The sequence below is a fragment of the Pinus tabuliformis genome, chromosome 4_2, assembly GCF_031772625.1.
Source record: "Pinus tabuliformis cultivar Carrire ecotype Pingquan chromosome 4_2, CPIR1, whole genome shotgun sequence".
NCBI classification, from domain to species: Eukaryota; Viridiplantae; Streptophyta; class Pinopsida; order Pinales; family Pinaceae; genus Pinus; species Pinus tabuliformis.
Genome location: NC_142304.1, coordinates 493,921,867 through 493,935,531, shown reverse-complemented (window position 1 = coordinate 493,935,531; position 13,665 = coordinate 493,921,867). Strand labels below are relative to the sequence as shown.

Below are 13,665 nucleotides of genomic sequence, written 5' to 3'. Positions count from 1 at the left end.
CTCTCCTTCCCATGTCGTAGCATCCTCCAATAAATTCTTCCATCTGATGAGGTATTTCGGAATTACTCTTCCCCTTAACTTCTTTTCCTGCACGGCCATGATTGTTTCCGAAATCAGTTCCAGTTGTCCCTCTTCATCTAATGGTGGCAATTCGACAAAGGTCGTGACCTGTCGATCCACAACCTTCTTAAGGCATGATACATGGAATACATTGTGGATTCTATTGTCACATGGTAGCTCCAACTCATATGCCACCTCACCCACTCTACAGATAACTTTGTAAGGTCCATAAAACCTCGGCTTCAATTTTTCTGCTCCGCTCTCCTTGAGAGTAGACTTTCTATAGGGTTGCAATCGCAAGAAAACAAAATCTCCTATCTCAAAACTGCACTTAGTCCTATGTTGGCCTACGTAAAACTTCTGTTGATTTTAAGCAACCTGTATTTTTTTCTTGAGTACCCTAAGAACGTCCTGACTCTCCTGTATCTAGTCTCTAGCAAGAGGTGCCTTGTTGTCTCCAAAAAATTTGTCGATGAAGGACAATGCATCATATCCATACAGAGCTTTGAAGGGTGTCATAATCATAAGTGATAGGTGGTGTTGTAGCAATGCTCTCCAAGGTACAACCACTTAATCCATTCCTTCTGTTGACCTATCACATAGTTGTGTGGGTACCCTTCAATCCACTTATTCACAAATTTTGTCTAACAGTCGGTTTGAGGGTGATAGCTAGTGTTAGGGGACAATTCACTTCCCACTAGCCTGAAAAGCCCCGGCCAAAATGCGCCCATAAATCTATTGTCACGATCACTGACTATATTCTTTGGTAGCCCATGTAGTCTAAAGACTTCTTTGAAAAACAGTTTTGCCACTTGTTTGGCCGAATAATCAGCTCAGATGGCAAAAAGTGTGTGAATTTAGTCTGCTTGTCTACCACTGTGTAGATGCGGTCCTTCCCTTGTGCTTTGGTTAACCTTGTGATGAAATCCATCGAGATGCTCTCCAATTTTTGTTTTGTGATTGGTAGGGGTTGGAGAAGACCTGCAGGATGTGTATGCTCAACTTTATTTTGTTGGCATGCCATGCATTCCCTGACGTATTTCATCAACATCTTCCTTGAGCCCTTTCCACGAGATTCGTTCCTGGATCTGTTGATATGTCTTGAATAATCCTTGATACCCAGCCAAGGGAATATCAGGTGTAGCCTTCAAAATATTATCCCTGAGTGTAGATTCAAGAACCAGTTATATCATGTCTTTATAATAAATCACTCAATCAATTATTTTGTACCTGTCATCTTGGATGATCTCATTGATTAGTGCATAGGCAAACTGGTTCTTGGCTTACTCTGTTGTGAGGTGTGCATTCCAATCTTTTGTGAGTTCCATGAGGGCACAAGTTGTTGGTTTCCTAGAAAGTAAAGTGGACACAACATTCTTTTTTCCCTTCACATACTCAATCTCAAAGTCATAAGCTTGGATCTTCCTTACTCATTTTTGTTGTTGCTCGTTAAGATCCTTTTGCCCTAGGAAATGACACATTGTTGTGCTTTGTATTGACTATGAACCTGTTTCCAACCAAATATTGTCTGAACTGTGCCAAAGCATGCATGATAGCCAACATCTCCTTGTCATATATGGAGCAAAGCTTCTCTGTGTCCTGAAGCTTGCGAATTTTGAATGTGATAGGGTGACCCTTTCACATTAAGACAGCCCCTATTCCTTACCCTGACGCATCGCACTCCAATAGAATGGTTGACCAAAGTCAGGAAGAGCCAAGACTAGACATGAGCTCATTATTTCATTGAACTTGTAAAATGTCTTATCAGATTCTTCTGTCAACTTGAATGCTCCCTTTTGGGTTAACTCTGTCAAAGGTGCACTTAACTAAGAGAAACCCTTAACAAACCGTCAGTAGTAGATGCAGACACCAGGGAACCTATTACCACTCAAACCAGCAGGGGACCTAAAAGGGGTTCCTAAGAGGGCAACAGCTAGGTTAAGCGCAACGGTGGAGGCTTAGCCCATTGTCACCACAGCTAAGCCTCCCTGCTCGTTACGGACTTTCACTGATGGGAGGAGTCCCGGTAGTGTAGGGATCACTTGTAAAGTATATGTCAATGGATAGGTGGAAAGTGACCCTAGAAACCCTTTCCCAAGGATGGAGTGAAGAATGGAACTTGCTTGCTCTTTAAGCAAGGGACTTGGTCCTCCAGGGGTAAGGGGTGAGGATTGGAGGGTTGAGGGAGACGGAATACGCTTATAAACGAGGTTATCAATCCCTATAATACTTGGGAAACTTGGATTCCCAAATGATCCTTGACAAATAATCTTTATTGAGAGATCAAGGGTTGGGATTGAGCACTGTAATTGCGTAGTGCGTAGTTTTAGGAGGCAAGAAATGCACAGTGCCAAGAGGCAAAGCTGTTGCTTGAGGACTGAGACTGCGCAATGCACAGTTCAAGAAGGTTGGATGAGGCTAGGTTGCCCGGTTGGGAAGTTTTCCAAATTGTGTGGGAATCACGACGCTGATGTGAACAATGACAAAACTTGATTGTGATCACACATTTAGAGCACTTGATGACATAACATAGATCATCCAGAACACATGGACAACATACTTCCCTCAGTGCAACAACTTTACGACAACTTACACCAAGTGCGACACCAAAGATACACTTTGCGATGACTATGATGACACTTGTGCAACAGTGCTTGAAACTTCGGAGATGAGTGCAACACATTTTTACATGGTAAGACTAACTCATTTACACAAAGATTATCCCTTAAGACCACCAAAACTAGCTTTTGTGTGATGTGCGACACTTGTCATGCTAAAAGACGACACTTTGGTTTTCTTGCAAATGCGACAAAGACACTTAGAGAAAACACATGCAATAACTCTTAATGCTTGCTATGACAGTATGCAAAGTCACAGTAGGCTCTGAAATTTGAGTGTAAACCAAAATTTTGGAGGGTGTTGTAACAATGACAACAGAATGGCTGGCTTTCGGAACTAGGGCTCGGTCCTATGTAATGAACAAAGTCCATATATGCAACGGAGTAATCTTCAGAATACTTCAAAGACTGTATATAGAATAGATATGAGATGATTACAACGAGGATGAGGGCCTGCTTATATACCCTAGGCAGGTACCTCTTCACCAATGGTTATGTCCTTAGGGACATACCTTTTCATTAACTAGTTACTAATTAATCATTATTTATTATTATTATTGTTTTACATTATTTGTATTATTTCACATATTTTTTTATTCATAGAATTGCCTTCCTCTTCAAAAAGCTTTGTCCTTAAAGCTTACTGATGAAAGAGCTTGATCTCTTTTCCCATTTCGAATATCTTCTCGTCTCTGAACTTTCATCTTTGTTGATACAAGACGATATGATGCTCTGAGTGATAAACAAAATTGTCGGACTGAGAATGGATTAGACCATCCTAGATTAATCTTCTATGGAATCTTTCAATCACTGGAATTTTGTAATGAATTGTTATCATAGGACTGGATCCTGCAAACTTCAGTATTCCTTGGAACATTAATACATTGCTTTCGTTCTGAATGGTTCAAATATGTAGATTGATTTAGTTGTCTGCTCTTGTGATTCAGATGTCGATAAGGAGCTCTTGTAGTTTGATCTTGCCATAATCTATTTGTGGTGAATTTCTGGTTTACTTCAGGTACTATTGTTATTGAGTTGGTTACTGAATCATCACTTGGAATTTCCATTGTTTGAACTGCAATATCTGAATTGGTTTTAACTTCTATAGGCTTTTCTTTTTCTTGAGTTGTGATATTGACTGGGTCGGAGTTCGTATTTTTTTCTTCAACTTGGACTAAAGGATTTGACACTTCTTTTGTGATAAATTCTTCTAATTTGTTGTTCAATGATTTCTTATCATTTTTAAGTTTCTTAATTTGAGTGAGTAGAGACTCTGATTATGAGTTTTGAGACATAAGAGTTCCTCATTTCTTAGTCAACTTTATTTTGGCATTCAAGCTTCTCGTCTTTTAAACACTTGATTTGTTCTAATAATTTTTTGTTAAGGTCCTTTAAGCATAAATTTTCCTCTTCTTTCTATGATAGACTTTCGTTGAATTTCTTGTCAAAGCTTTATTTTTCTTGTTCTAACTTGTGCTTCTAGTTTTACACTTTTTGACTTGTGCAAGTAGTTTCTAGATATGATCTTTTAAACGAGAATTTTCTTCGTTTTTATTGGATATGACCTCCTCAAGCTCTTTTTGCTTCTCCGATATTGAGTTTTGATTCATTTGAGGTATCAATTTCGCAACATCTTTAAAGTCCTCTGATGAGGACATTATCGATTTTAACTTTATTGTCATGTCTCAAAATGCGATCATTTTTCTTTTATAAGAAAACATCAAAAAAAAATCTCTATGTTTAACATGAATGCACACAATTCTCTAAACCAAGGTTGACCAAGAATTATTTCAATCTCTATGTCATACATTTTTACAACACAAAATTGGGATATGTACTCATAATGATCTACTGTTATTTGTAAATAATTAATTTCATATTATTTTCCAAAACGCTCTGTTGTTTCGCCTACATTGCAATCTGAAATTAACAGTGGATTCGCCAAATTAATATTTATGTAATTTTCGTCGGTCTTGTACTAATAGTGAATTTTATTTTTTTCCCTTGGATGTTCCCTTCTAATGTAATTAACTCGTGATGTGTGATTAAAAAACCTTTATAGGAAAATTGTCCTTCCTTCATTTCCATATTAGACTCCATTCCTTTCTCTTCAATGGGTGATTTCCCTTAGTGTTGGTCGATAAAATATATATATATATATATAACCTCTAAATATCCTTTTTAATATATGTATCAACTTTTATAACCTTTTAATATTCACTTTAATAATATCTTAAGTCTAATACATTGGTTAAAATATAATATTTTTTATATCGATTGGAATAGTTTCTTTTAATAAAAAATTGAGAATTGGATCTTTTATACTTCGATTAATTAATGTATGTATTTTAATCCTTCCTTGATATCTGTTTTGAAAAATTGTGCCTTTAGGGAATGGTTGAGTAATCACCTTCAATAGTTGGCTACTCTAATGAAATTACTCGCTTGACAAGTGTGGAATGCGTATGGTTGATGTGTATGGACCAGTGTTATCGGAACCGAACCGGTTCCGGCAAAACCGATCGGTCCGACCGGTTTGGAGGCAAAACCAATCCGAAATGGTTCCGGAAAAACCGATCGGTCCGATCGGTTTGGAGGCAAAACCAATCCGAACCAAAAATGACAGGATTGGTACCGGATCAGTTCACAAGGCCCACTGTTGTGCAGCCTAGGCATAAAAAAACATTTGTTTGTTTGCTTTTTTTTTAGTTTCTAATGCTACTAGCACCCCCTAAAGCTATTTAAACACCCCCATCCCCTCTATTTCACTCACACTATTCATTCGACTCTCTTGCAATTCTTGAGCTAAGTTCGGTGAGGAGAATTCAGAGAGTTTTTTGCATGGTTGTTCTGAGGGAGATTTTTTGCAGATTTGAAGAGTTGATTGGAGTCTTGGAGAGCTATTAGAGAGTGTGTTGAGCAATATACACACTAAGAAGAGGAACCGTTTGGAGAAAAAGCGGTTAAATGACATGGTTTTTATTCAGTACTACCTTAGGTTGAGGCGCAATCACTTGCTGAATAAAACCCCTAAATCAAGCAACATTGTCTTGCGTGACTTTGATCCAACATCAAATGGATTGTGGAGAGTCAAGCACCAACATTTGACAATGAAGACCTTTCTTGGTTGGACTTGGACCCACCTCCACAGGATGCAGAGGCAGATATATCAGAAGCACCAATAGCAACTTCAGGGCCAGGGGAGTCAAGCCATAATCCCATTGCAGACTTGGATGCTACTCATTCTTCAAATGAGGATGAGGAGGATGATCAAGAATCAGATGATGATTCTGATGATGATTGATGATTTGATCATTGATTTGTTGTAGCTGTAGCTTGTAGTATTGTAGGTTGTACCAATGTTGCATGAATCATACTCGTATAAGACTCGGCAAGACATCGACTCGTCTACTCGTATAAGACTCGAGAACGACCCTTATAAGACTCGTATAAGACTTGTCAAAATACAAAAAAAAACTTAAAATGTGGTAAATTTTAAGCACAAAATAGAAACTAATGACAATTCCAATCCTTATAAATTATAAAAACCACAATATATGCAATAATTCATAACATCATCTCATATCTATAAAAGTACAACATAGCATATTCAATTTTTGTAAGCAAAACATTTAGATATTGAATAAGAAAATGACTCATGATTCCACAATTAAAATCAAAAATGTCAGCAAGTTCAAAATTCAAATACATATGTCATAAATTATAAATGATTGTCATAACAATTTTGTGTCTCATCAGTCATGGACGACTACGCCTACAATAAGCCCTCGCGGAGCTAGTGCTAACATCAGAAGGCTGAAGCCACTATGAGGCAAGTGTATTTGGAGTCTCCATTTAAGATGGCAAACTAGGGAGATCCTTAGACTCTTCATCAAGCCAACTCAAATCAAGGGCCTCCTCCTCCACAACCCAATCAGACTCTAAATCAATAGTATCCAATAAAATTGGATCTATATCCTTTGGTTTCACTTGTTTTGTCATCATTCGAAGGTTGTAGTAGATGAAAACCAACCTCTCATGCTCCAACTTGTTTCTCTTTTTGTTGTGGATGTGCTCAAACACTGACCAATTGCACTCACAAGAAGAAGCAGTGTAGGGTTGACTCAGAACTCTGATGGCAAATTCTTGTAATTGTGGTACCTCAGTGCCACAATCTATCCACCAATGAGCTGTAAAAAAATAACAACAAAGATTTTTAGTTTGCAATGCCAAGCATATAAAAGAGAATTAGCAAAATTACAAGCTAAGTTCTAACAATTTGCACTTACAAGGCATTTTCTTGTCCTTGAGACGTTGGCTTGAGCTGAATCCAAACATGCCAGATGCTTCCTTGTACATATCTCGTTTTAAGTTGATTTTGTCCTGAATATCTACATCTGGGAACATCTTCTCAATGCATATCATGACACCTTTCATCACCTCGGGATCTCTTTGAATGCTAGACCCCCCATTATAGAATAAGCTCGAATTGAGATATGCTCCTGTTGCATGCAATGGTGAATATAGTTGCCTGTCCCACCTGGAATCAATAATTTGCCATATAGGGATATATTTAGATTCATTTCCCTTATAAAAATTCTTGATGGCCTCTTTGGCCCTGTCCATGCCCTCATAAATATATCCCATTGCAGGTTTCTCTCCATCCATCAATCTCAATACTTTCACAAGGGGCTCAGTGAAGCTGACAATCTCAGTGACATTGTCCCACAAACTATCAGTGTCAGCAAATACAGATGTTTCCACAGACATTGCTTCCAGTTTTGTGCTATCTTTCCAAAATACCCATTGCTGGCTACAAAACATTCTTCTCAAAGCTTGGTACTCATACAAAAGGTTTTGGAGGGAAAGAAAGTTTGTAGAAAACCGTGTGACAATTGGGCGACTAAACTCACCCTACGTGAATTCCCTCATAAGGTTCAACACCCAAGCATGATTATAAATATACTTGGTAATATGCTTGCATTCTTGCACAATGTCTTGCACCCACTCCAACTTCCCAATGTCCTCTAGCATCAAGTCTATGCAATGGGTAGCGCATGGAGTCCAAAAAATGGTGGGATATTTGGCACAAAGCAACCTTCCAACTGCCACATAATTTGTTGCATTGTCCGTGATTACTTGGACAACATTTGCAACCCCAACTTCCTCCACCACATCAGCCAACAATGAAAAAATCAAACGTGCATCCTTTACATTTGCGGATGCATCAATGGATTTTAGGAACATGGTTCCTTTAGGGCAAGCTACAACAAAATTTATTATTGTTCTACCCCTTTGATCTATCCACCCATCAGACATAAGTGTACAACTTGTTATTTTCCATGAGCTTTTAATGCTCTCCAATTGTTCCCTTACACACTCAAGCTCCTCATCTAGCTCTTTTCCCCTAAGTACATTATAAGTTGGGGCTTTGTATCCAGGGCCAGCACATGCAATGGCATCCACCATGGGCTGATAAAAATAAGACTTTGCATAGTTGAATGAAAGATTGTTATGGTACCAAACCTCCTCACTGCCATATTTGCCTCCTTACTCTTCTTATCATTGAAACTGTCCAAGGTTGGTTGAGATCCTGGAGTTGTACGAGGATTGAAGAAAGAAGAGGTTATACTCTTGTTTGGCATAGCAGTTGAAGAGGAGTTACCAATACCTGGACTTTGAAACTGTGTTTCACTCTGAGGTGAATATCTACCTATCCCAACAATCTCATCCTTCATCCTTTTCCTCTTAGAACTTGCTTCTTGAATGGCTTCCAAAGCAGCTACCATTTCAGTAGTGACTTCATCAGGGCAACTTTTTGACAAGCACCCACACCATGCCTAGGAATTCTGGCTAGGTGGTATTTCAGCCTGTTTATGCTTGCATACATTGTAGCATTGCAATAATTGCACTTGATATTGTGGTCATTACCGGGAATGAGTCGTTGACCATGTGACCATGCCAAATCACAAGACTGTTTGAAACACTTTGGTGGCATGGTAACAAAATTTGGAAGAAAATAAATAAATTTAAAAAAAATTCGATTTAAAAAAACAAAAAAAATTGGTTTTGAATTTTTTTGTTTGTGTGGGTGAGAAACTCAACCACACAGCAGCCCTATGTGGCTGAGTTTCTCACCCATAGGCATTCCCAATCAAAAAAAAATTGCAAACATAAAATAATAACAAAAAAAAACAAACAAACAAAACAAAACAAAACAAAAATAAATACATGGAAAACATTCTAACTAGGTTCATGAAGCTTAGTCTAATCCGGTGAAGCCTCCTTTAGCCTCCTCCAACAGCTCCTTCACGCTCCTTTAGCTTCACTCTCACTCACACAAATTAGCCAAACACTCAAATGACAAGTGAATGAGAAATAGAAGGGAGAGAGGTGCTTATAAAGTTTTTTTTCCCTCCAATTTCCCTTTTCCTCCACCTCATCTCCAAAAAAGAAAAAAAAATAAAAAAAATCGAATTTTTGGACAGTTTAAACGTTTCACTGCCCGAAGGGTCTTATAGGGGTCCGATAGGGGTCTTGTATTAAACTCGCGGGTCTTATAAGGGTAAGAGGGTCTAGTACTAAACCCGAGGGGTAAGGGTAAAGACCGAGGGTTTGATGAAGTTTACCCGTCCGCCCTTATGACCTGTTCTTACCCGTGGGTTTTATAGGGGTGGTGCTTCACTGGTTTTTCTTTAAAATATGAATATTTTATGTGTTTTTGGTAAACCGATTTTTTTCCAGTTCCCGGTCCACAAGTTTTTTCGGTTCAATGACCGGTTCAGTTCTGACAACATTGGTACAGACTCCGCAGTACAATTCACGTATGAACAACAGAGATTTTGCAAGGTAACGATATTTTATATCCACTTCAAATGCGTCGATTGTCGGAGTGTGTCGACGGGTTGTTGTGGAACGGCAGCAGTGGTGTGCTCGTTGTGGCTGCGTGCGAAAAAGGTAGAATGAAGGTTGGCGGCAGGACTCTTTGGTCTCTTGCGGAGGCAAAAGCTGTGGAGAAAGCGGCAATCTGTCTAGGTCGTATGAAGCAATGGTGGACACCGTGGCAACAGCTTGGTGTCAAACGGTTGCTGAGGGAGACAACGACGCGGTAATGTGGTTGTGGTGTGCAATGATGGCAGCAAGGGATCGGGACATTGGAAGTCAGAAATCCAAAACTCGGCAGTGGCATGGGAATGGTTGACGAGGGTTGTCGCAGCTTGTTGGCTGGTTTGTGTTGCGGTTGCATACGATGGATGCAGGGGAAAGATTACAGGAGCGGCGGCGGCGTGGTCAAGTTGTGGGCAGTCGTTAGCAGGTAAATGCTTTATATATATATATATATATATATATATACACATATATGTATTATATTTTTTTTGTTATATGATTTTTTTAATTTGATTTTTTTTAAATATTTTTTTTTAATCCTTTATTTTTTACTTCCATTTTTTTTTAATATATCATTTTTTTATAATAGCAAAAAGCCTCCCTTTTTTTCCTTGATCCTGATTTTTTTTCTTTTATTTATTTATGTTTTTTTAACTAATTCGTTATGGCCAAAGGCCTGACGATGTATCTGGCAGAATAGAGAACCTCCAACTATATAGCGAAACGCTTGATCGTGACGACAACTACATTGACGAACACTTTAATGGACAATGCTCAAGATCGGAGAACGTGGCTTTGATACCAATGTAACGAACAAAGTTTGTATATGCAGCAGAGTAATCTTTAGAATACTTCAAAGTCAAAGACATCCATTGTATTAAGTAATGTATATAGAATTGATATGAAATGATTACAACGAGGGTGAGGATCTGCTTATATACCCTAGGCAAGTACCTCTTCACCAACGGTTATGTCCTTAGGGACATACCTTTTCATTAACTAGTTTCTAGTTAATCATTATTTATTATTATTATTATTGTTTTACATTATTTGTATTATTTTACATATATTTTTATTCATTGCATTGCAACGACTTACACCAAGTGCAACACCAATGATACACTTTGCGACGACTATGACGACACTTGTGCGACAGTTGAAAATCACTAGTATGCCTAAAAGTTAACCAAATACTGTATTGTCAGAATCATCACTTAGTGATTTGTAAAGAATCTATATATTTTGGGTCTCTCAAACCACATTTTCTGAAGCAGCCGAATAGCCCACAATAACATTATTTAACTAGAAGGGCTATGTTGGCATAACTGAAATGGCTACATTCGCATAATTAACCTAGCCAATGAATAGGCAGCTGCACAACAGTTTTCTAGCCTAGAAAGAGAAGATAAAAAGGCAAGAGATTGGTTCAGCAGCAGTGGGAACAGACTCCGGATAGTTGTTGTTTGACAGCCATTATGTATCTCCAAGTCCTTGCATGGAAATCCATTCTATATTTCAGAGTTGTTATATTGGACAGCCATTTTCTATCTTGTGATCTGCAGAGGAAGAAAGAAAGGAGTATCTGTTGCACGTAGAACTTTGTATCTCCAAGCTTTAATGGCCTTGATATAACCTGGATTTCTTTTAGCCAGAAGGGTTCTTTTCCAGTTATAAAAACTGTGTATGTCTATGGCATAAATGTTCTTTTTATTTTGTTGTAGCTATTACCTTGTTTGCAGTTCAATTATTAACACAGATCAGTTTGTTCTTTTCCAGTTATAAAAACTGTGTATGTCTATGGAATAAATGTTCTTTTTATTTTGTTGTAGCTATTACCTTGTTTGCGGTTCAATTATTAACACAGATCAGTAGGTAACATAGCTGCATTTTGAAGTCCAGAAGCATGCAGATAGGAAATTCATATCAAAACAGGAATTCTGTGAAGATCTGTAAGGAACAGCTTCTGCATGTTGTAGCCATAGTTTAATACTCCCAAGTATAGCATGGCCCTGAGACAAGCACTTGGCTCAATACACTTGAGTCCTGACTACCATTGACTGACTATCGAAGCATTAATATGCACCATACTTACAAGAAATTTATGAATAAGTGAATAACACATTATCTTGCAAGAAAAAAGGGAATAAGACCCATAGATAACAATTTAGAAGGAAAACCAAGTCTATATTAACTCTCATAGATGATTACATAATGGTCGAGTTTCGGTCAAGTTTCGACCGAGTTTCGGATTTTCGGGTATGGGTACGTCCCAAAATGTCGGGTTCGTAGAAGTTTCGTGCAATATAGCTTGATATACTTGTTAGTATTTTTCCAACATTAAATGAACTTGTTTCACAGTATTGTTATGTTGTCCAATATGTTGGGTACAACTATGCATAGTATGTTGGGTCACTTGCCTTGCCGAATCTGAATGAAGTACAATAACCATGGTTGTAGGTTATTTTTCTCTGTCATTGCGTGTAATTATGGTGCACAGTCAATTGAGAATATGCACCTATTGTAAAGAGTCTCGTCAAGAAACACACAACAGATTCGAAATTCAGGCCAAATCGCTAAGAGAAAATAAAATAAGCTGAGCAATATCCAACAAATGACCAAAACTAGGTTAACGGAACTGTGCAATACAAACGTGTCAATACAAAGCAGGAGTGTGAAGGTCACAAGTATAAAATCAAAAGTGAAAGCAAAGCTAATATGTAAGATCTAAACTCCAATAACAGAGTCGAATCTGAGAAATTATGGATCAACTTGGTATTAAGAATTTAGGACCAAGTTACAGTAATACGAAGTGTGAGCCATTCTTCTTCAAAGAGAGTGGAACAAAAGACAGCAAGTTCACAGCACATTGCTGTAGAATGACCAAGTCCTCAAATTAATGAGTTTGTTTGAGACCAAAAACTCCCAAAATGTGGAGGTCTGATCAATAAAAATATCTCACTATTTTGGGTCTCCTGAAGCAGCTGAATAGGCAACCAGAGCCACATCGGTATAACTGAAAGGCCTACATTGGCATAATTGAAAGAGATGTGCTGGCATAACTGAAAGGGTTATGTTGGTATGACTAACCTAGCTAACGATAGGCAGTTGCACAACAGTTTTCTAGCCAAGAAAAATAAGATAAAACGAAAAGAGAATGAAGCAGAGAGGGGGAACAAAGTAGTTGTTTTATTGACAGCCATTCTAATCTCCAGTTTTTTCTCCAATTTATTAAAAAAAAAATCCATTTATGCCTATAGCATGAATCTTTTTATTTTTCTATACCTATTACCTTGTCTGAAGTTGGAAGGGTATTTCTCCAATATAAAAAAACATCTCTGCACGTATGCCTGTGACATGAATGTTTTTTAAGATTGTTATAGCTCTTATCTTGATCGCAGCTGGGTTATTAACCCAATCAGTAAGGAACACAGTGGCATTTTAATAAGTCAAGAAGCACATAGAAAATAAATCCATGACAGGCAAAACGAATTTTGTGTGTGATTCTGAAATGAATAGCTTCTGTAAGCTGTGGTTTATTTCTCTGTTATTGCCTGTAGCCACTTTGGCACACAGTCGATTGAGAATATGTAGCTACAGTTAGAGTCTCCACAAGAAGTACACAACAAACTCAAAGGCACAAGTTGAATAGCTGAGAGTGATTCGTCACTCTAGCCTTTAAGTCAAGGAAATTACAGATTTTTTGAACCATTGTGGGACTTCTAAATAGTAAAATTTATAATATGATTGCCCATTAGTATTACGAATTCCCAGAATCCTAGTCTTATATGTGGGGTCATAAAGGTGCCACAAAACAATTCACAACATATATAACAGCTAATGAATGACCTTATCAACCATAGAAAAACGTGAAAGGTACTTTTCTTTTCATTATGTAATATAGCTCTAATAGATATCCCTATCAATACTCACAAAACCTAGCAGATTTGACCCAAATTTGAATTTTGTACAGCTAGAATTATTGGAAGAGATGTTACAATTAAAACAGAATCAATGCAAGTCTATTTGTCTCTTTCATCCTTGGCTCAGTATAAGGCTATAGAGCGAATAAGGCACATATCTATATATTTAATTTGGAGTT

General features: G+C 37.8%; 1 protein-coding gene across 1 annotated transcript in view; it reads right to left on the bottom strand.

Annotated features, from left to right (window-relative positions):
* The window catches only part of PA200 (proteasome activating protein 200), a 212,571-nt gene that overhangs the window by 66,922 nt on the left and 131,984 nt on the right, over window positions 1-13,665 (bottom strand). The gene's annotated exons all lie outside the window — the stretch shown is intronic.